The sequence below is a fragment of the Chionomys nivalis genome, chromosome 26 (assembly GCF_950005125.1).
Source record: "Chionomys nivalis chromosome 26, mChiNiv1.1, whole genome shotgun sequence".
Lineage (NCBI taxonomy): Eukaryota > Metazoa > Chordata > Mammalia > Rodentia > Cricetidae > Chionomys > Chionomys nivalis.
The window spans coordinates 23586913-23611520 of record NC_080111.1 but is presented as its reverse complement, the minus strand read 5'-3'; the positions used below and the strand labels follow the sequence as shown (position 1 = coordinate 23611520).

Genomic DNA, 24608 nt, shown 5'->3' with positions numbered 1-24608 from the left:
TAGCCTGATAACTCTAGGGAAACTATTTTTTCTGATTCCACATAGCTTAGCTTTTAAATTTTTCCACAAAGAGAGAGCCATCCAGAAGCCTTGGAGTGTTGGTAAGATACCAGGAGCTTCTCAAGATAGTGCTCTATTTGTGCCATAGATGAGCAAGTTAGGCATAAACTATGCTCAAATGCCCCTTCCTCTTTAAAACAAGCAATGAAAAAATCCCTCATTTCTATAACATGGAGGTCGTGGATGAGTTAATTTACATAATGCATTTGGAAAAGTGACTATGGTCACCAAACACAAATAAAAGCAACAAAATTCAGTTGATGTTAGTTGGTTTCGGGAAACTTGGGAACATTTTGTGTACTAAAAAATATCTACATACAACAAGCCATTTCGAATGTGTTAAGGCTTCGCCGTGAACTGCGTGTTTCAAGGAAAACAGGGGAAGGACTTAAACCACTTCCTCAGGCTGAGTCTGTAAGATTTATTTTAATGACACATTCTGATGAAAATCAACTGACCACTCTTTACCTCCCAAGGAAAAGACGAAGTTGCTTTCCTGCTAAAGACTGCTAAAGAATGTTTATGTATGTTAGGTGTTCTTACAAGGGACAGTTCAATGTATAATGTAGGAGTAGCCGTCTGAGTTAATGAATTAGACAAGTCTTTTTTCTCCCAAGTTCTAAGCAATACACTGATTACCCCATGGAGCTTTTGTATCAGACATATGTGTTGCATTTGAAATTGCATACGTTTGATATTATGATTATTTATAATGTATTAAAAACAAAGATATCCCTCTGAATATGAATTATAACTTCATAGAGTAATTTAATAAATTAAAAGAGCACAGTGTTCTTCATTAGAAGCATAGTCTTTATTATTTAGCCTGACGATTTGTTAAATCATAACTGTTTGGGGTTTAACGTAGGCTGACAACATAAGGGATCCATCAAAACTGTGCCTCTTCAATATGTGTATAAATTTGTCTACATTCATGTAAGCCTAACACACTTTTTTGTTCATTTAATGACTAATTATAAAGGATTCTAGGGCTTCCACATCAAAGAGAGCTGCCCCTTTTATATATTCATAAAATTCTGACAAGAATGTGTACAGAAAATTAGTAACAGCAAGTTAAGTTTTCTCTTGGGTTGCACACAGCCTCTTTAGCTCACCATATAATACTATTTAAATTATACAGTTTTTTTTTAAACCTCTTTTTTTAAAATTTTTTTTATATTAATTTATTAATTATGTATACAATATTCTGTCTGTGTGTATGCCTGAAGGCCAGAAGAGGGCACCAGACCTCATTACAGATGGTTGTGAGCCACCATGTGGTTGCTGGGAATTGAACTCAGGACCTTTGGAAGAGCAGGCAATGCTCTTAACCTCTGAGCCATCTCTCCAGCCCCTAAATTATACAGTTTTGTTTTCAGCTTGTGCGCTGTTCTATGACCCATTAGGACATCGGTGAACTTTTGTGTCATTTTTGTAAAAGTTAAACAGTTCCAAGGCTGATATCAAGCTGAAGTCAAACTTCCATGGAGTTAGAGCAACCATAGTAAGAAAAAAAAATGAACACGTTATACCTATCTGCTAAAAGACAGAACACACAACACACGACAATGAATAGAAAAAGGGATTGTTGGCCCAAGTCCTTAATTTTAACACCTAGGAGGTAGAGGCATGTAGAATTCTTGATTCTGAGTTAGGAGCCTGCCTGGTCTTCTTTGCTAGTTCTATACTCTCTCTCTCTCTCTCTCTCTCTCTCTCTCTCTCTCTCTCTCTCTCTCTGTGTGTGTGTGTGTGTGTGTGTGTGTGTGTTTGGGGGGGTATATTGGTGTGGATGTGGATGTGTGTGCATGAATATATGAATTGTGAAGATAGAAAATAAAACATGCTGATTATCACAAAACCTTACTTTGACTAAAGGAAAATCTAATTACAATAACAATTCCCATTATTGAATATTTTACAAGGTTAGGATGGATCAACAAGATAATTGATCAATTACATTATTTTTGATCAGTTACTGTTATGTTTTTGCTGTCACCATATCAAATATTTTAACTGGGGAAAAATCAATATACGAGCAAAATAGTGCTATCTGTCAAGAAAAGCCTACTGTAAGGTCTTCCTGTTGTTTTATTCCTCTTTATTTCCCTTTAAAGAGTCAAGGTAAAATATAACATCACACCTTTCAGAGTTTATATAAAGGTGAATAAAGGCCACTTTGATAAAGCAATGGGTATGTAAATAATTAAAAGTATAGTATAATTGTCTTGCGAGAGCCTCAGACAATTACATAAACAGAACTCATAAACACTGAAATTTTACTACTTATTTCAATAGTAGTGCCAGCTTTTATTTCCTTCTTTGTTTAGGTGATAGTAATGCCCATGTGTAGGGCATTGCACATTGTCTGGGGTGAGGGATACAGCAAAGGAAACAGAGGAAACATTGTGAGGATGCTGTATTCTGTGTAGAACACTGTCAGGATGCTGTATTCTGTGTAGGACACTGTCAGGATGCTGTATTCTGTGTAGGACACTGTAAGGATGCTGTATTATGTGTAGGACACTGTCAGGATGCTGTATTATGTGTAGGACACTGTCAGGATGCTGTATTATGTGTAGGACACTGTCAGGATGCTGTATTCTGTGTAGTACATTGTGAGGATGCTGTATTCTGTATAGTACATTATGAGGATGCTGTATTCTGTGTAGGACACTGTCAGGATGCTGTATTCTGTGTAGGACACTGTAAGGATGCTGTATTATGTGTAGGACACTGTAAGGATGCTGTATTATGTGTAGGACACTGTAAGGATGCTGTATTATGTGTAGGACACTGTCAGGATGCTGTATTCTGTGTAGAACATTGTCAGGATACTGTATTCGGTGGAGTACATTTTCATCATTTATAGTGATTCTCATCAAGAAAATCAAAAAGTAAATAAGCCATGTCATGGAAGAATGGCAGATTGAGACCACAGTGGTCCTTGTTAGTGATTTTATCATCTGGGTTTTAGATAAAATTTCCTGCTGCTCCATTTATTTATTGGTCCTGTCTAAAATGAGACATAAGTTGCCAAATCATTTTTTTCTTAAAATAATAGTCTACATTTAAAGTGTTATTAAGTTCATTTACTAAAGGATATTCTGTTACTGACAACAAAAGAAATGTTCTTCTGATATATTTTTCTTCTGGTGTTGGGATTAAACCCAAGGCCAAATGATTGCTATGCAGGCTCTCTACCACTGAGATAACTTTTAACATAGTGATAGAAACTGGTAAGTCAGTACTCTTCCAATAACATGGGATGGTTAAATGTTCTCTAGGATGTGGAAGCATAAGAGAAAAATAGTTTCTCTTTTTCTTTTATTGATTTTATTAGGCTCTACATTTTTCTCTGCTCCCCTTCCTGCCTCTCCCTTCCCCTTCAACCCTCTCCCATGGTACCCATGCTCCCAATATACTCAGGAGATCTTGTCTTTTTCTACTTCCCATGTAAATTAGATCTATGTATGTCTTCCTTAGGGTCCTCATTGTTGTCTAGATTCTCTGGGATTGTGATTTGTAAACTGTTTTTCATTGCTTTATGTTTTAAAACCACTTATGAGTGAGTACATATGATAATTGTCAATCTAGGTCTGGGTTACCTCACTCAATATGATGTTTTCTAGATCCATCCAAATTTCAAGATGTCATTATTTTTTTTCTGTTGTGTAGTACCCCATTGTATAAGCATACCACATTTTCCTTATCCATTCTTTGGTCAATGGGCATTTAGGTTGTTTCCAGGTTCTGACTATGACAAGCAATGCTGCTATGAACATAGTTGAGCACATGTCCTTGTGGCATGATTGAGCATCCTTTGAATATATACCCAAAAGTGGTATTACTGGGTCTTGAGGAAGGTTGTTTCCTAATTTTCTGAGAAATCACCACACTGACATCCAAAGGGGCTGTACCAGCTTGCACTACCACCAGCAATGCAGAAGTTTTCCCTTTACCCCACAACCTCTCCAGCATAAATTGTCATCAGTGTTTTTGATCTTGGCCTTTCTTATAGGTGTAAGATGGAATCTCAGAGTTGTTCTGATTTGCATTTCTCTGATGACTAAGAATGATGAGCATTTCCTTAAGTGTCTTTCAGTCACTTTAGATTCCTCTGTTGAGAGTTCTCTGTTTAGATCTGTACTCCATTTTTTATTGGATTGGCAAAATTTCTAAAGGACATCCCAATGCTATATTAAAAAAAACAATCTATAATCAAAACCACAACAAAGCAAAAAGAGTGAAGAAAGAGAATGAGAAAGAGAGGTTAAGAAATAATAAGGCCTAATGGATCAGAACAATTTCCTAATAACATTTACTTCTTATACAACCAACTATAAGAAACATATCATCAAAACAAAATGTACAGTCTCAAAAGTTGAAATAAATACCAGTGAACTATGATATAAAATCTTCTGAAGATTTAGCCTCTAGATGTGTACTGTACGTTAGGTTTCATACACAAGGATTTTTCCACAGAGACAGTGAAATTTTATTGGGACATGTCTTAATTCCCAAGGCTACTGAGATTGTCGTCATTTTATAACTGGCCATATGGTTGTCAGTAAAAAAACAATTAAGATACTTTGTAATATGATATTTTAGAGGTAAAAGAATTGCATTATTAATGGGAAGTTAGGAACAGATATTTTGGCAGTGACTAACCTATCTATTTCAATTACTGTTTATCAATTTTTAATGAGTATCTTCAGTTTCTTGAAACCCTTCAACAGTATTTCTGGTTAGCAGTATATCAATAGGTTTATTACTTTAATTATTAGCATAGGTGATTTTCCTCAATTTCTTTCCCTATTGGTTTTTTTCTGCATTGTTCTAAAATGTCTTCTTATTCCCATAGTTGTTATTAGTGTTACATATATGTTATAAAATTGATTTGTTATAAGTGAATACCCATATTTTTAGACACCAGTTTGCTATTCTGGGAGACCTCTATTTTCTGCATGCAGTGTGCACTCACAAGGGACTGAGGCTATAAGAAGAAGCAAAGCTGAGTAGGAGAAACCCAGCCTTCCAGGATAACATACACAGAAAGTGAGGAACTCTGAAAGTACTTAGCACCTATCTGAGGTCATAGGCATGTGTTTCCAAAAGGCCTTTATACCTAAAAGACAAGGTTGGCCCATAAAGTAAAGGAGATTTACTTCCTAATGAAACAATTTTTTATCATTTGCTTTTTGGGTTCTCAAGTGAACATCAGACTAAAGTTTAACCAGCCTATAGTACAAGGGCATGCGGCTATGCACAAGGTACACACGTGTCCAACTATTCTTAGAAAGTGTGTGTAAGAGATAGCTTCAGATGAGGAGAAACTGTAAATTGGTTTAAGCTTAAAGAAAATATGGGAATCAGATAGAATCAGTGAAACTGAAGGTAATATGACTATATATTTTAGAAGATATTATTTCACTCGCAAACAATTCTGATAATAAAAAAAAAAAAAAAAAAAAAAAAAAAAAAAAAAAACCCTAATGAAAGCCAGAGCGAAAAAAGTAACACAGCAAAGTATTGCTTAAAGGGCTGGAAATGGAGGAAAGTGGAACACGTCGTTCCTTCCCACTCACGTGATCAACAATTGGCGCCTTCACTGTGACAGTAAATTGAGTCCTTTCTGTGTCTGGGCCTTAAAATCAACAGACACAACCAAAGCGAGTGAACCGGAGCCAACACTGGTAGCTGTTCACACAGAGAACATTCTAAGAATATAAGTGTTTCATTAGCTGCGCAGCTTCAATTGTTGTATTAAACTGAGTGTTTATTAAGGGATGAAGAAAACGTAATATACTGAAGGATTTCATTCCTTAAAACTTCAAAATCATAGGAGACTAGGCATGATTATTGGTTTTAGAACTGTTATATACTAATTGGTAGCTTTTATTATCAAATTTTTACATGCCAATGATTATTAGGAGTTTCTCTCATTAAAGAACCAGAACATGGAGTCATTTCCCAGTATTTAGGGACTTGTTGTATAAATCTGAATGATGTATTTATATCATTTTTTCTGTCTTTTGTTTTTATTTAATATCTAACCTCTTATATTAGTGTCAGTAATATCTTACAAATTACTATTTTTGAAAGTAGAGAATTTTATTTTTCATCGTCACCTTTAACCAACTAATGTCTACATTTCATTTTTGTCATATTCCCTATGAATTTATTATAATTAATATGACAGTATTATAAAATGCAGTATAGTATTGATCAAAAATAATAATTATAGACATTTTCAATATTTTTCAGGGATGAATGTAAAAATAAATCTATTCAAAAGCAAATTTAAATTATGTTTAATTCGTATTAAAGATGTTCAGTGATATTCCTTGTAGCAACAAAATATAGTGAGAGGAACTCTTATGTATTTAAAACAAATAAATGATGTATCAGGTTTAGGAAACACACGTCTCTGTTAGAAATCTAACCAGGAACAGACATAGAGCTGGTGGGATATCTTCACAGAACAAAGACTAGAAGTTCACCCGCATCAGTGGCAATTATAGGATTAAATCCGTCATTTAGTTCATACTTTTGCCCGCAATGCCATCACACTGTATGTTGAAAGTCTTAGCAATTAAGTGTGCTGATGTTTTATAAGTTGGATCTGTTTGGAGAAATAATTAAATTGATGTCGGTAGAAATCCTCTATAGGATAATGTTTATTAACTTTCACTGGGTTTCTTCTGAGATTTCCCTCTCCTCCCAAGTCTTTAAAGAGTGCCTGAAGTAAAAAAATAGCATAACCTTTGAGACGGAGGAATAGCCTGCTCTGAGTGGTAAAAAACGAGGCCATTGCTACTGGACTTGGATCCTCAGTCTGATTTCTTAACATTATTTGTTGTAATTTTAAATATAAATTTTAATGTCATATGATTTATTAATATATTATAACATGCAAAGTCCTGATATTTCTGAAGATAGTACAGAGGAAATGCTTATTAAGTTACATATAGTTTTTTTTTTAATAAATAGTAAAGTAACACACTTTTCTTAAAAAAGGAAAAGCTTGCCAAAGCTAATGCACTCTGTTCTAAACTGTTTCACAAAACAAAGACCTATCTTACCTGTATATATCTTAAGTCACTGAAAACTCACCTTTAAAAACACATTGAAACTAAATGTATGCCCCTTGGACTAATTAGCAATGTATGTCTCCTAGGGAATGTGTTCAAGGGGGAATTACAGAGACTATACAGAATTACTAAATCAGAATGTGTAATCTATTCAAATCCTACATTAAAAGTTACAATGGAAGGAACCAAATATCCAAAGTATATTATTTATCATTAAATAAATGATACAAAATATTTGATATCTCAGGTTTTAGAATCCAGAAATATGACAGGGTGGACTTTCTAGCAATAATCATTCAAGACCCACACTACTTGAGACATTCCACCAAGAATTAAAGCATCGTCATACATTTTATGATACCCTATATCTTCCTCCAAGTGTCTTCAGATGAATATGAATTAACTGTCTTCTATCAAATTCCTTCAGAATTTGACAAGGAATAATATGTCTTAAGTAATAAAATAGGTAGTAAAAAGTAACAATATTTTTAAAATCTAGGAAAGGTTTTAGTGTAAAGAATATAATGAATTATAATCATGGCCAGACAGTAGTGGCTCACACCTTTAATCCCAGCACTCAGGAGGCAGAGGTAGGTGGATCTCTTAGTTTGAGTCTAGCCTGATCTACAGAGTGAGTTCCAGGACAGCCAGAACTGTTACACAGAGAAACCCTGTCTCGAAAAACCAATAAATAAATAAATAGCCGCAAATTATAAATATGAGGTTATAACAAAACTTTTGTGTCATGGTATTACATCTCAAATTACATTTATGCAATGCGATATTAAATATATTCACTTAGAAAGTGGTATGCCCTATGTAAAAAAACAAACATTTCAAAATTGCGTAAATAAAACTAAAATTATCTTACTATTTAATTTGCATTGAAAAGATATGAAAATATAAAAAGTAATAATGTATTTTAAATAATTAAAAACAGTACAAAAACAAAGGAAAGAGTACAAAGTACAAAACTACAAAGAGTACTTAGTGTGAAACGAATTATTGTACCTGAAGAGAAAATAAGATCTTACAGATTAAACAGGGCATGAATAATTGTTTTCTACAAAATCAAATCATTTCAGAAATTGTGCTATATGTGGTCTGCTTTTCTGCCTTCAATTTCTTTCACCATCTAATTAGCCATTTTTTTTTTAAGGATCAAAACTATCATTGCCTCTTACAAAGTCGTAACAACTCTTAACTATAATGCAAACTTTTTCTCCTAAGATTCTGACTTTCCGGTACTTTTGAGAACATTTTCTGACCTGTAAATGACAGAAATGCTGGACCATCTCTGGTGTTGTAATCAAGATAATTAAATTCTAGCTCTAGGAACACCCAAGCCATTACAAATGCCAAACCCTGTGTCAAATGCAAGTTGACCTACATCTTTCCTGGTCCCTGAATCATTATTTCATGAGATGAAGCCAGCCATATTCTCTTGTGAGCATCTCCTTCTTCATAAACATGGGCTCCATGCTTTAGGAAAGTAAGGTCTCCTGAAAGTGTCGCAATATTTAATGAACCCAGAGACTGCTGGCTGCCCTGGGAAGAGGGTGGATACCAAAAGCAAAGCTTCTCCATCCATCGTGAAGCAGTCTTTACGTTTTCACTGAGAACACCGCTTTATTTGGCTACTTATTCAGAATGATTTGAGCCAATATTTATTAGAACGATGTGGAAAGCAGTCTTTATTAATGAAACTCTGACTCAAAATGCCAGTTTTGCCACCTGACTTACTTCCGGGGCAAATAAATGGTCAAAAATTAAACACATGCCTCTAATTCAGGTGGCTTAATGTAGCACTTAATGCTTATTTTGCTAACATAATTTGGTTGTTCATTTGGGGACACGATTTCAGTTTATCAACCAGTTTGTCACTGGATCATGTAGTAGATATACGATGAATAAAATTGTATGCTACCATTGTGGAAGATGTCAGAGCATAGACAAATATGGAAGAGATTTTTTAAGTTATTCAGGTTAGATGCAACTATAATATTAAGAATGACAGTACTAGACAAAAAATAGCTAAGAATGGTTATATTAATAAACACCGAAAGAGTCTAAGTCCAAGTATGAAAGGAACTTGTATATGACAAGGATGCTTCTATAATATGAAATTTCTTCAATTAAATATTGAAAAAGAAAATATACATATGCCATGTTTTGTTCAAACTTTAAAGATAAGATGGATATTTTTCTGGTTGATTTGAACACAGTAACAGAAAGTAAATAGAATTTCTTAACATGATATGAAGAAACAATGAACTGAAATTGAAGTTTTTAATGCATGGAGGGAGACTTAATCCAAGTGAAATTATTTTTTTGCACTGTGCCTGAACCACAGGATTCTTTTTTTAAAAAATACTCTTTTCTTAAGATTTATTTATTCATTATGTGCTTTGCCTGCACATACGTCTGCAGGCCAGAAGAGGGCACCAGATCTCATTATATGACGTTTGTGGTTGCTGGGAATTGAACTCAGGACCTTTGGAAGAACAGCCAGTGCTCTTAACCGCTGAGCTGTCTATCCAGTCGCGCCAAGTGAAATTATTACAAATGTAAAGATACGCAGGCGTATCTGAGCTGCTTCTCAGCCTTTTGGCGGTCTCTTTTCTCAGTCGTAGGAGTGAGTGAAATATGGCAGAAGAAAACGGTGAAGGGAGACACTCATGTGTTTTCCTCCCTTCTCAGTGGAATTTAAACCAAGGTTGTACTCTGTCTCCTCCTGTGTTGATTTGTTTCTTGACAAGTGTGCGTGCGTGCGTGCAGGTGGGCGGGGTTGTGTATGTGTCTCAGTTCCTTAGTTAATCGTGGAAACTTAGAAAAAGTAAGTCAAACACAAACACTCATTTCATGACGCCGAGCAAGCACATTGCCTAAACTTTGATGGCTTCTCTGGCAAAGGGAATTGAAACAAGCTTTCATTTCAAATGAGATGATTTAGAAACCGCCTTGTATCCGGAAACTCCCAATTTTCCTTTAAGGGGTGGTGTTAGCATTGTCATTGGCTAAGTGCAATTATTTGAATTACCTCTTATCATGGGGCTTTCTAAACAGGAAGCTCAGTTGTCATAGGAGTAAAGAGTTGCCAACATACTTTTTTCAAATTCAAATAATATAACTTTTGATTTTAGTTTATAAAAAAAAATATTTACTTTGTGACTTTGGACTCCATTTACTGCACAATTTCGCCTTTAAAGCACAATTTATTTTATTCATCTCTCAAATCACATATAAGAGCATGATTATACCCCCCCAAAATATTTGTAATATTATATAAATTTTGGCGGATATAAAATACGACTTAAATCTTTGAAATCCTTAAATGAAATAAAATTCATGCCCAAAAGGAATGTGAGTGTGCCTACAACATCGTGACATAATTTAATTTTTCTTTCTAGAAATGACTTACTGCATGAAGTTCTACTTTAGTGGATCAAATGGCTAAGCCATCTAATTTAATCACAGACTACTTTATACTCAGCATAACCCAAAAGCACAGCACGAGCGCGGAAAGGATGATTGAGGACAAATGAGAGCATTCATAGCATGAGTTTAGCTATTGGAGGTCTAGTGCATAGATACATATCACGGGGAAGAAGGCATAAATAAATACACCAAATTAGAGAAATGCCAATAAACATCAGAGTTCATCTACCTGGATTAAGTCTAAAATTATCAGACTTTTTCTTCTCCGTATTTGGCATTATAAACCGCAGCTGTCTGAATGGTCGAACACAAAGTTCTTGAAAATGTCGGCCATCACATTTCACTCACACAATCTGAGCCTGGGAAAACCCACTCCAAAATACAAGGACTAGAAGCATAATTATGTCATCCCCCCAAAAACTGTCGAAGAGTTCCTTGGTCTATAACTTGCTAGAGCCAATATATATACCATGTAAGATGAGAGGAGAGAAGCACAGAGTACAGTTTAGAAGAAAACACCTGTAAGGTGGGAAGCCAGAAATAGTAGTGTTTAAATGTTTATCTCAACTGAGGTATTTCCATTTTAGTACTGCAAGAGTTCTTGAAATCCACCTTGTACATGACTGAAATTTCCTGGATTCACCGTAACTGAAAAATAATTTTATAACTACCTGAAAAGAATAATTCAATTAACAGGTTTTAAATTAAAAATAAGCATTACAAGTCTTATTGTTTAAAAAAATCACCCCACAAATGTTATGCATCATGGATTTGTTTTTGAGAACTGAGTTGTGCACCTGGCGAGTCACATTATGCAAATAGGACTATCTGGGGGCCGGAAGTAGAGTTCCGTGGTAGAGCAAATGTGTATCATATGTGAAGGCCCATGTTCGGTACCCAACCCCCAAATCGTTTCGATGTACATGGAGACTGTACGTTCGTTTTCTGGCCACCCAGACCCGAATAATCACACAAAATTTATATTAATTACAACATTGTTTGACTAATGACTCAGGCATATTCCTAGCTAGCTCTTACATCTTACATTATCCCATTTCTATTAATCTATGTATCGCCACAAGGCTATGGATTACTGATAAGGCTCTGGCATCTTTTGCCTTCAGTGGGTACCTGGCATCTCCTTTTATTCTATTCTGCCTACTCTCTCTCTCTCTCTCTCTCTCTCTCTCATTCTCTCCCTGTTCAGATTTCCCTTCTGGCTCTACTCTATTAAGGCATTGGCCAAGACAGTTTTATTCATCAAGCAGTAAAAGCAACACATACACAGGAGGACATCCCACACCGGTTTTATATAAATAGATCATGTTAAGGTTATAATATTTTAGCAAATATTGAGTGTGAAGTTTTCCTTTTTAAGTTCATTGATGTTTTACCTACAGATATGTCTTCATGAAGTTCTCAGATGCCCTGGAACTGGAGTTACAGACATTTATAAGCTGTCATGTGGGTGCTAGGAATTAAACCCTGGTCTTCTGGAAGAGCAGCCAGTGCTCTTAATCACTGAGCCATCTCTTCAGCCCCTTAAGTGATGCTTTTAACAAACGCTTAATTACATTATTTGAATCTGCTGGTTATGGTCTAGTAAAAAATTGAATAAAACAATAAATATAGAAGATTAAATTAAGTTGTTTTGTTCAATACTCATGACGATTCATTTGCATATTCAGTCTATTTAATTTTGCCTTAATCCTTATATGTCATTAATTCACTTAGGCTGAAAATTGAAAAAAAAATTCTTTTTGTCTTAAGAATCATGTAACTTTTTTCTAATGTTTCCCTGTAAGAATGACAAGTAGAAAAATCAAAAGATTTTTACTTTAGCACAACTTAGGACTCTACCTGTACTTTTTACAGATTTGGAGTTTATTTGGTGTCCTCTATCTATCCATCCCCTAAACTCCATTTATTAATAGCCTTCCCTTTTTAAAATGCAGTCAACATAGGTTTCAGTACTTCTACATTTTTGTGAGATAAAATTCACATGGAGTGAGGTATCCACACTTAAAATATGCGCTCGTAGTTTTGATAAATAATAAGCCTTTGTGAAAATTATGTGATTGAATTTTTTGAAGTGCCAAGTAATATTAATGTCCTACCAAAAAAATGTATCAAGGATGATATTAACATAGAGTGGGTGTAAATACATTAAATAATGGTGACGTATTTTCAATGTGAGGGATAATGCTTCTCATTCTGATAAAAATTGTTTTTATCAAAATAAAAACATTACAAAAACAACATTGATAGAGTAACAAAAATGTATGAGGCAAAATTAAGACACAAAAATAGATATGAAAGTCTTTAGAAGTCCTTTCAAATTTAAATTGATAATAAGATGCCAGTCACTACAAAGGAGACACTGGCATTTTAGCAGGCTTCTGAGGGTTATGGTGGTGCATTATTGGCGAGCTGCCCAGGAGGAGCAGGTTGGAGGGAGGGGAGGAGAGTGAACTAGTTTTAAATAAATAACCACACGCATATAGGCAAGTGCAGTTGACAGTCGTGCTAAGTCATAGTGGAGCAGCCCAGGAAATTGGGTTAATTAAATATCCCAAATGCCTGTGGAGAAAGGGAAACAGCATGTCACCCAGGGCAGAGTGGAGTGGGAGCACTTCACCCAGGGCAGAGTGGAGTGGGAGCACTTCACCCAGGGCACAGTGGTGTGGATTTGGAGCACTTCACTCAAAGCACAGTGGAGTGGGAGCACTTCACCCAAAGCACAGTGGAGTAGAGTGGGAGCACTTTACCCGGGGCACAGTGGAGTGGAGTGAGAGAACTTTACCCAGAACACACTTGAGTGGAATGGGAGCACTTCACCCAGGGCACAGTGGAGTGGGAGCACTTAACCCAGGGCACAGTGGTGTGGATTGGGAGCACTTTACCCAGAGCACAGTGGAGTGGGAGCATTTTACCCAGGGCAGAGTGGAGTGGGAGCACTATACCCGGGGCAGAGTGGAGTGGGAGCACTTTACCCAGGGCACAGTGGAGTGGGAGCACTACACCCGGGGCAGAGTGGAGTGGGAGCACTACACCCGGGGCACAGTACAGTCCAAATTATTTTCTTCCTCAATATCCTTCTATTTTATTTGACACCAAAGTAATTTTTAATCCTTCACAAATTTTAGACACACATATGTAACTTTACTTTCATCAAATATAACTTAAAACACACGATACAAGGCTGGTTGCACACTATATAAATTAGTTTTTGACAATCAGTCATCCATTGATACTGTGGTCCATGTAGACTTGATGTGTCTAAGAACCTGTTTGTTGAAGGTCCAGCCCTGTAAATGAAGTCTTGAGTCTCCTAGCCACGTGTCTTGTCCATGTCCATATGGACAAGGATGCCCGCGCAGTCCTGCCTGGCTTCTGAATTCTCTTCACATTTCCCTTTTCTATGGCTCTCTCAGCTTTGGTGTTGCTTTTGTTTTGGTTTTGTTTGTCTGGTTTGTTTTGTTTGCAAAGGACTGAGGTCATGGCCTTGGATTTGTGAGTGTGTTGTGTGTGTGTGTGTGTGTGTGTGTGACTTCAGTCTTCCACTACAATTTTCAATAATACATTTGTCCACTTCGATCATGTTCTTCTAAAATAAATTCTTATGGAAAAATTGTGGTTTCATAATGACACAGAAGTAAAATGAGGTAACAATAAGATTGCTCCTTATTTCACAGTAGCGTTTGCCAAATGCACGTATATTAGATCAGCTAGGCTATTTAATCCTTGTGATGGCCCCATATTTTCACTTTATGAATAAAATATCAAGACAGTCACTGAGCTAAGAAGCATGATTACCGCCATGCAGATATAGCACCATCAACTAAGCGAGGCAGGCCACTGGCTGTAAGGCCACCGTGCAATGGTATTGAGTAGAGTTCAACTAGTATCTCAAAAGAAAACCTTTGGGGCTGGAGAGATGGCTTAGTGGTTAAGAGCATTGCCTGCTCTTCCAAAGGTCCTGAGTTCAATTCCCAGCAACCACATGGTGGCTCACAACCATCTGTAAAGAGGTCTGGCGCCCTCTTCTGGCCTTCAAGCATACACACAGACAGAATAGTGTATACATAATAAATAAATAAATATTAAAAAAAAAAGAAAACCTTTAAGAACTTGGTAAGAGGATGCTAGATGGTGAACCTTGCCTTGCAGAGCTAAGACAAGCAGCACAATATTCAGCGCTATAAAGGTAAATTAGCAAATACAGAAATGGGAAAAATGCACTTGAAGAATTTGCAGAAAGTGGAATTTTTTTTGAAGATAGGAAATGTGCATTGAAAACATTGTCACAATTTACAGTAGAAGAGGATTAAAGAATGAGAAATCCTGGACGCTGGCATGCTAAGGTGGTCGGATGCCAAGCGTTTTGAAGGGAGTTGAACCCGGAGTTGTATTTGGCTGGACAACAGTTGAAAGCCATTTGATGAAGTCCACATTTTTTTAATCCAGGAACGCGTGCACAGTCTGTGCGTGTCTGCAAACATGTCACGTCGTCATTGTGTAATGGTGGGGGATGGGGGTGGAGGTGTGGTTGGAGGAGTGTGGGCTTTGCACGGGATAGACGGCTATGTTTCACAAAATGGGTGCTTTAACTAAGATGTGAGTCCACAGAAAAGGTACTCCCTTCCTCAAAGTACGTCAAGGAAGAAATGGGGGACAGAGGAGAATAAAGTTGAGAAGATGAAAGTGGAAAGCTAGTCCTTCCTCAGCGACAGCGCTCATAAGAGAAACAAGGTGGTTAATGTGATTTGACGTGTGTGGCGGAAGGCATGACATGCCACAGTTACGGTTTTGATAACTTTACATGTTATGCTAATAAGCCCAACATCCCAAAGGTCTCACTTCCTCTGCTGTAACTTCCCTGTGGATGAGGAATGTTGCAGACATCTGCGCGGGTTATGAGCATTTAGTTCAGATAGTCCTAATGAGTTATCGCAGCGAGCAGTAAGCCTTCTCACCAGCCTTTCGTTAATGTCAAAGCCAAGTATCTTAATTCATATAGTGCGGCAATTAGCTTTCCTCCGCCACGTAGGGCTCGCTGGAGAATAATAGGTGCAGACAGTTGATGAGGCGGTGGCGGGAGAAAGGGCTTGGCCGTGTCCACCTTCTGTCAGTTACAAGCTTGTCCTTTGACATCTTCTAGATCTTAATCTCTTTCAGGGTGAGTGCGTGTCAGAAAGATGTACGGTCCACACAGGAAGCTCTGCCATCAGCAGCAGGACCTGTTGCTTTCAGTGACTTTCTCTCTCATTTTCTTTGGGAATCCTCCCTTCTCTCCCCATGCTGTGGCTCCTCTTACAACCTTCCTGCGGTTAAACTATTCCAAGGGCTTCTTACAGCTACCCAGCCAGCTAAACTTCAAAACTTTTTCCAGGCCTGTTCCTTGGCAGCCAGACGCCTCTCTATTCCACAGCCAAAAATGATATATCTACTCTGCTTATGCTGTTAGCGAGGAATGTGGGATGACCTTAAGCTACATGCCTTGCATTCTCAATGTGCTGGGCCTTGTTCCCGAACTGTTGGTTCTTTGGGACTTTTGTTTGCCCTTCTGGACAAAGCCAAAGGAAGAAAGCCGTCACTTTTGCCTGCTATTCTGGTTGCTGGCTGTCTTCTTTGATGCCTTTTCCCTTTTCCCATCTTGCCAGCTAGTTGCTTGGTAAATGTTTTGATTTCAGGGGCTTCAGTACTGGAAACAATGGGGTTTTACTCGTTAGAGAATTTACAGTGAGTCTTCCTTTTCTCTGTTGTTCTAACAGGTTTATAGCTTCCTTATCAGCCTGTGTCTAATTCAGCTAGCTTTGCTAGCTGTAAAAGTTTATGTTACCACTAACTTTTAAACATTTATACTTTATAGGATATTACAGAGTTTTATAAACACCGGTATAAATTAATAGCCACTAGCAGTTTTGAAAGCCCATGGAATGCTTTAGACAGACACACGTAGAATTACATTTTCCCCTTTTCAATTCTCCAAACACTCCTCAGACATAGCTACTTTCTGACATTTGGGGAAACTGAGGCTAGTTAACAGTAACTCATATTTTGTTCTTGGAAAAGGAGCAAATCCCCATACATAATTCAGGCTGGATTGTGACATGTTTTGTAGCCTAGGTTAGCCCTGAACTCATGGCCCTCCTGCCTTAGCCTCTGAAATGCTGGTATTGTAAGTTTTCACCACCATGCATGGCCCTAGTTGATATTTCTTAACATTAAAAATTTAGTGAGTTAAAAAAAGGCCTGATTTCAACCTATTTTTGTCTAATTCCTATCACAGAAGAGCATAGTGTCTTAATGCCAGTGAGATCCCATTTCAATTTTCAGAAAAGAGAAATGTGCATTTATGTTGTGAGTTAGCAACCTTTTAAACCCTTGCTTTCCTTTTCTTCAGTGGGCCACCACCTATGAGAGAACTGTGGGAGCTGGGTGTTTCTTTTATCTACAGACGTGGTATACTCCTGTTGCTGTGTTCAAATCCATTAGCATAGTTTCATTAGAAGTGTCTGAGCACTCTTTGATGCAACACTCACGAGGCCTTGTGCTACTTGGGCAAAACAGATTAAAATCACTAATGTATAGCCAAGAGTTACACAAAATTGACATCCTAGAACATAACCAATAACTGTTTAAAAAGCACAGATGCTCTGAATCTCTAACTATTATTTATATGCATTTAATTCATTTTCGGACAAAAAAAAATCTATCATGGCGCTAAGTTAAGTTGATGGGACTTATTGGTTGAAGAGAAGAGTCCAGTCAAATGCTGGCCAAAATGTGGACATACTTAGGATTCAGATTGAGTCTAGTGCTGAGGGCAGCAAACCTGTTCATCAGTGAAATAAGCTAAGGCTTCGCGATGAATCATAAGGGAAACATAGCACGTGGCCCGTGCCAAGTTGTCATCTTCATTACGTATGAGATTGCACCTGAAGGACAGTTTAATTTGCAGCTGCTGAAAATATTTCAACAGAGTGGTACTGTTACAAGCGGCAGGTGGTGCCAAATGGGACTTTTGCAAGAACCGCCATCTGCGGGGTGAGATATGGAAGGATGGCAAGGAGTGCTGCAGGAGATAAAGATGGGGGAAAAACACTGCTGTATTTATTTGGCATTGATTACAATTGTCGAGACTAAAGAGACCCTGCTTCACAAAGCAGCACTGGCTCACGATTAATAAATAAGATTATTTACTCAGCTTCTACCCTGTGCCCCGGGCATCGCAACGGGTACCACAGTATCTGTAAAGACAAGGTCTTATTGCCGGAGGCGTGCCATTTAAGCTACCCAGATGAGAGAATGCTTTCCAATTCTATTTACCTTTTGTGGTGTTTGTACTGAAGTTTTATGCTGGTGCAATCCATGTACTTTGATCTCATTAGAATGGATCTTGCCATCTTCTTTTGATGTTTAGGTTTCAGTACACAGCTTCCTGCTTCACGTCCCGAGAAATTAGCCTGAAGTGTGTGCGTTTGCCAATTCCTTAAACCTTATCTCCTGGTGTTTTGCAAACTTCACAGAGTAAAGAACATGTAAATGTGAAGGGAGGTAGTGAAGCTGGAGCTTTCCATTGCTAAGAGATCTTTCTGTATAGTTTGTTAGTTTTAATGGATTTAACCACAGTGAAATCAAGGATTCCTATCTGAGAAATGGAAATTGACATTTTTCTTTTTGGCTTTAGTGGTTTACAGGGTACAAACTTAAAAAGAAAACCAACCAGTTGACTAAAGCTTTCCCTTCTGCGTCTCTTTTGATGGGAGTAGCCAGAGTAGCTTTCTTTTGTGAAGGCCATGAAGAGTCTTGGATTCCTAAGGAGAATTCACAAAGTATCAAAGCAGGCCTGTTAAAAGGATCTTGGTCAACTTTTGCCTTGGAAGGTTTGGTGGCAAGGCAAGTTGTGGAACTGCCTGCTCATTTTCAGGACAATAGCCATCTCTGGCTGCAACATATGTGTTGTTTTTAGCTCAGAGAACAGAGGAATATGTTTTGGGTTATTTTAATCTTATTGATGAAATCTAATTTTGAAAAAAAAAGTCAAACCGAAAATTAATTTTACTTCATTAATTATTTAATGCAGATCAAAGTGGAAAAACTTTTCTTAAGCTTCAAAGAACTTTCACAAACTTTCAGAAGAGCATTTTGAGACCTCATTATTGGGCAATAACTTTTCAAAGTAGTTTTCAGTTAAAGTCTATTCACTTTTGTACCCCAAAACCAAGCCATCTGAATTAAGAATAGGTTTTCGCCATTAGAATAACTTAAGCAAGCAGTGCAAAGAAGAGAGGAACCTATTTGTAGTAGCACACACTCTACATTTTTAGAGATAGGGGCAGTAATACCATGAGCTCAAGACCAGCCTCAGCTAAACCTTTTGGGTCATCAAGATGGTTCATCAAATAAAGGTATCTACCAACAAGTCTGTCAATCAGAGCAAAGTCCATAGGAGCTCCTCATGTTTGAACAGAGAACCTACTCTGACAAATTATTCTCTGACCTCCCCTAGCATAGATACAAATGTAATTTTAGAAGGAAAGAAAACATGCTTCGTTTTTTTAAAATCCATTTCACTTATAGAGATTCACTCATTCATTTACCAAACCACTTATTTGATTTTTTTTGACTATATACTGTTTTCCAAACAATATTCATCCACAAAGAAGAAAAAGAATCAGAACAACTGAAAATAAGGAACAAAAAAACAAGCAATGAGAATAGAGTTGTGAAGATTCTCACTGTGGTACACCAGCTGCCGGAGAATGAGTTTGCATACTCTCTTGGTCACAAGGAAACATAATCACCATTGCAAGTATTATAAGAGAATGCCTTTGATTGTGTCTTTCTTACATTTTCAGAGTTTAATCCATTGTCATCATGGCAGGAAACATGGCGGCATGCATTCAGGCAGACACTGGAGCAGTAGCTTAGTACTACATCCTGATGCAGAGGCAGAAAGAGAGGCTCTTTCTGTGTTTGGCATGGGCTTTTGAAACCTCAGAGTCCAACCTTAGTGATACCCTTTCTTAACAAGGCCACATCTCTTAATCCTCTAAATCTTTTCAAATAGTGCCTTAACAAGGCCACATCTCTTAATCCTCTAAATCTTTTCAAATAGTGCCATTTCCTACTGTCTAAAATTTCAAATACAGGAGCCTATTGAGTTAACTGTTATCAAGCCTCCATACATATTGAAAGGTGCAAGACAGTAAAACAGTTTCAGACAAAGACAAGGTCGAATGCATGGAATGTGTGTTTCAGGAGAGAAGAATTTTGGGGCCGGGGGCTAGGCTCTGGGGCCAATCTAGAAGCCGAGGAGAAGTTTTCTTCTGCACAGAAGCTAACCACAGAGAATTGGAAATGCAAGATAAGTGCCTACGACAATTATAAAAATGAGAGTCATAGAGAAGCACTCAATGCTAAGACACTGGAGGGTGCAGATGTTATTTCGCTATCACATGAACAGCACAGCTGTGAAGACACTGGTGAGGTGTGGTCCGGGGCAGTGAACGAGTTCACTGGAAGGACACTGAAAGGAAAATGGGGTTCATTCTGCTGGAAAGAGATGTACAGGCTAGTTTGTGGGCAACACTTACTGCCGTAGATTTCTCCATCAGTCACATTGTGACTAATGTAACCGGCAGCGTTTACCACTTTTTCTCTTGCGGTACAATACGTAGAGTCAAAATCTTGACCTAGCTCAGGTTTATACACTGATCACCTTCAGCTGCATTACCACTGTCTCAGTGTTATATTGGTCTCTGTGCATGACTGAGTTCACACCACTCTGTCATATCTGTGACCAGGCTCTGTTCTGCGGGATACACACCATCAGTGGATTGGCTCTCACTCCTTTGTCGGATGGCTCAGATGAAACCGTTGAGGTCAAGGCAGAGAACACTGCTGTACTGTAACGGGAACATAGATTAGGTTAGAAAAGTAAGGCTAATAGCAGGAGTGGGAGTGAAAGAGAAGAGGAAAAAGGTTTAGGAATTTAGGAGGCAGAGGGGAGCTCTGGTGCAGCTGGTGAGTACGCAGATAAACATGAATGCTTATATAAAGGCGCCCGTGAGAGCACCAACCAAAATAAGAAATGCAGGAGGGGGCAGCTTTGAAAAGAAAGTGCCCAATGCCTTCCATGCCAGATGAAGCCAGTCCACAATATGGGGAGAACTCTTAACCAGAACCACAAAGTGTAAGAAATGGAATGAGAAGAAGAACAGAATGATATGGACTCTCAGAGTGGAAGAACAATGTAAACAGATTGAGAGTCCTGAAGTAATAGAGAAAATACTAGACCAGTTCATTTTAAGGGGGAAAGGGGGAAAACTCCAGAGAGAAGTTTAGAAAGCATGCATCTTGAGGGATTTTATAGATAACAGGGAGAAAAGACATAATGGTGCCCAATAATGAACAGCTCAATCTCAGTGACAAGAAGCTGCAAAAAATAAGGAAAGGAAAGCAAACTGTAAACAACCCGAATGTTTTTCTGTCAATAGATAAGCAAGACCTAACCAAGTTTGATTGGGTAGTATGATATCTCCTGATGCCTAATGGTAGGGAACGATAGAAAAGGACCCAGTTAGTGAAACTTGGGGAGCAGATGGGAAGTGGGGTCCATGCTCTGGTCCTCTGTTTGATGAACACAAGACATTTCAAACATCTGTGGATAGGTTTTCTTTTTTAAGATCAAGTAATTAAAGAGGAGCTAAGTCAAAGAAAAGGGTTGTTGAAGAGGGAAAGATGGAAAAGCCCTTGGAGTCCCATCTCTATAGTGATACTTAAGTTTCCTTCTACTTTAAATCACTGTACTTGCAGATATGGGGTCTGAGTTACTTTCTTGGACACTATGATACAGCCCCAGCGAAGGCAGCTGGAGGGGAACAGGTCTAACTGTCCATAATTTGAGGGATACAGTTCGTGCTGTTCAGGAAGGTCTGCGTTTAGGAAGTGGGAAGAGTCCTGAGAGCAGCAGAGAGACTAAGAAGTAAGGGGACAGGAAATAAGGTGGAGCTAAAAGTCTGAAGGCTCACTTCCCAGCAGGCCTTTTCCTCCCATTATACTCTGTGCTAACGGTTCCTCTCCACCCGAGATGGCCTTGCAAGTTGGGAGGCAAGGGGTCATGAGTTCCTAGGAATCATTTTTAAACTCAAACCTCAACAAGGGTTATCCTCCATTCAATTTTAGCAAGCGTATTACCAGTCATTTCCACAACCTCAATTTCAAAGAGCTTCAATATGGCCACCTTCCTTCCAATTATTTTTTTCATGACATGGGAAAAGGCATGTCTTTCAGTCTCAGATGCGGTAAACTGAGGCCACGTTATTCCACTCCATTTGATACTTCTTCACATAGTGAAGACTTCTCTTCAGCCACTGGTTTAAAGCAGAAGTTTTTTTTTTTTTTTTTCTTTTTCTTTTTCATGGTTTTAGTCATTGCGCCATGCATTCAACTTTCTACTTGTGAATTAACTAAGTTCTACCAGCCAATTAATTTAAAATAATCTGGCCTTGTGTCCTTTCCTTCATCCTCACTGCACCTTGATGACCAGGTCACTTTTGCATCCGTTATATCTCTGTGGTTGCTTCAGCTCGGTCTGCCAGCCTTCCTCACTGTGCCCTTTTATGTCCACTTCCACCCCTTTTATTTTATTCTTTAAGCAACTAAGCCACAACAACGCTTCCACATCATGGAATGTTAGAAATGTTATGTTTCAAATGCTTTGTTGTTTCTTCCCACCGAGTAAAGAGACGCACATCCATGACAAGAACGCCACATCTCTTACCTTTTCGTTGCCTACTTTGATCACTTCCTCTGTATTTTGTCTTCTCTATGAACACAATGTTCCCTGTTGTTTCTGTCATCTTGTGCATGTTTTCCTTCTTTGTGCCTCACAGCTTAAATTCTATGAATAAGTTAGAGGCATGTCTTTATTGTTTTTTTTTTCTAAACTCTTAGTTTGGCTTTTTCTTGTACAGTTTAAGAATTAGAACATTTACCTGCTGGATATCTGGTGACAGTCACCATTATGAGTACAGAAGATCTCTATCGTAGTAACTTGTGATCTTCTTTAATAAAAATAAAGAGTAGACACTGAGAAATATTTAATAAATTGATAGTACAGATGAAAAATGAATCTACTTGAATTTTTAATTGAAAACACAACGCAGTCCTTCTCATAAAGCTATACTGAACCTAAGTAGTGTTAAATGCATTAAAATGCAAAATAGTAAAAAACAAAGTATTGTACGTGTAGATGCTGGTATTTTCTTTAGTTGATACTTGGTCATGAGAAAATGTATTGAAAATTATCTTACATCATCTCTCAAATTTATTAAGTTAATTATATTCTTGCTTTTTGCTGAAACCTTAGATTCGAATTATATTAATTTCCCTTGAGAAGGAATCTGAAGAAAGGTAGTTAAATTTAGTAACTGTAAAGTCTTTGTTAGGCTAGGATCTTTAGAACTGCATCTGTTTGTAAGGTGACATTTGACCAACTTCTTTGGTTGATTCTTAAATTATTACTCCATTATTCTGGCTCACTGGAAACATTTCATGTGTTCTACATTACTTCCAGGGTCTGTGTACTTAGCCTGAGATGACTTGGTGTGTATCTTTGTGAGGTTTACTTCAGGGCATATCATCCCGAAGTAAACATAAAAAGATGTCACAGTTATAGAGTGCATTATTAAGGTAATTGTTTAAGGCTAAGGTCAGAACTGGATGTCATGGATTTTACACTGATAAAGTTAGTTTTGTGATCTGTTCATTTCCTATGTCTCTTAAGCATGGTGGAGATTACATGATATATATCACATTGATTTCAAAATTGACTTTGGGTGAGGTTATTTCTATGTCTGCACTATCCTAAAAAAAACTTTCTATGAGTTGAAAACAGCTTCACAGCTTTTTGCATTTTAACACCTAGAAACTATTAAACAATGTTTGTTTATGGGAGAGACAGTTATATTAACTCCGTTATTTACAAGAGTATTTTTTAAGGAGAGGCTCTGAAGATTGTTGACATACTCTCTGCTGTTATTACTCGATTTTGCATTGTTTGTCACTTTTCCACTTATTTTTCTTCTTCAAAAATAACTTTTGATTTTTATTATGTTTTAAGCTGTAGTTGAAGCTTATTTGATTTACAGAACAAACAAAATGTCTTAATTTCTATGCTTTTGGGTAGGGATGAAGGCAGGTTTTAAATGAGTTTAAATAAGAGAGACAGAAACATACACATTCACATGTAGGTGCACGTGCATACAGAGAGAGAATGAGAGAGAGAGAGAGAGAGAGAGAGAGAGAGAGAGAGAGAGAGAGAGAGAGAGAGAGAAGAGAGAGAGAAAGGAAAAGAAGATACAGAAACAGACAGAATGAGATCAGTCAGATGACACACTCAATAGTGCTGGGGAAAGGTTTTATGACAGAATAAATACAGAGGAACCCAGTGTCAGTGCTCTACCTAATAATAAGATATTTGAAGACCCAAGGAAAGTAGGATTTGTTGGATTTGAGCCTTAGGTTATTTGAAGACAGGGTTACCTAGATGGACAAGCGTCAAAACAGAACAAACTGAGCATAACATGTTTAAGAACCAGGATTGGTGATAGCATCTCTGTCCAGGAGGAGGCTGGAAGAAAAAGGATACAGAAAAAAAAAATATGTGTCAGGTGGTTCAACAAAGGTCTTGGTCCCTGGTCATATTAAGTATTTTGATTTTATATTTATTTATTCATATATTTATTTGGTTGGTTAGTTGGTTGGTTGGTTTTGGTTTCTCAAAACAGGGTTTATCTGTAGCTTTGGAGCCTGTCCTGGAACTCACTCTGTAGACTAGGCTGGCCTTGAACTCACAGAGATTAATTTGCCTCTGCCTCCTCAGTGCTGGGATTAAAGATGTGCTCCAACAGCGCCTGGTGAAGAACATGGAGCAACTGAAGACAAACATGATGGGGTAGAGGAGCGTTCTGGTGGTTGCGTGAAAAAATATGAATGGCTCTAAGCTAG

General features: G+C 37.6%; 1 protein-coding gene across 3 annotated transcripts in view; it reads left to right on the top strand.

The window, feature by feature from the left end:
* Nucleotides 1-24608, top strand: part of Sema3a (semaphorin 3A) — a 305296-nt gene that overhangs the window by 232487 nt on the left and 48201 nt on the right. The gene's annotated exons all lie outside the window — the stretch shown is intronic.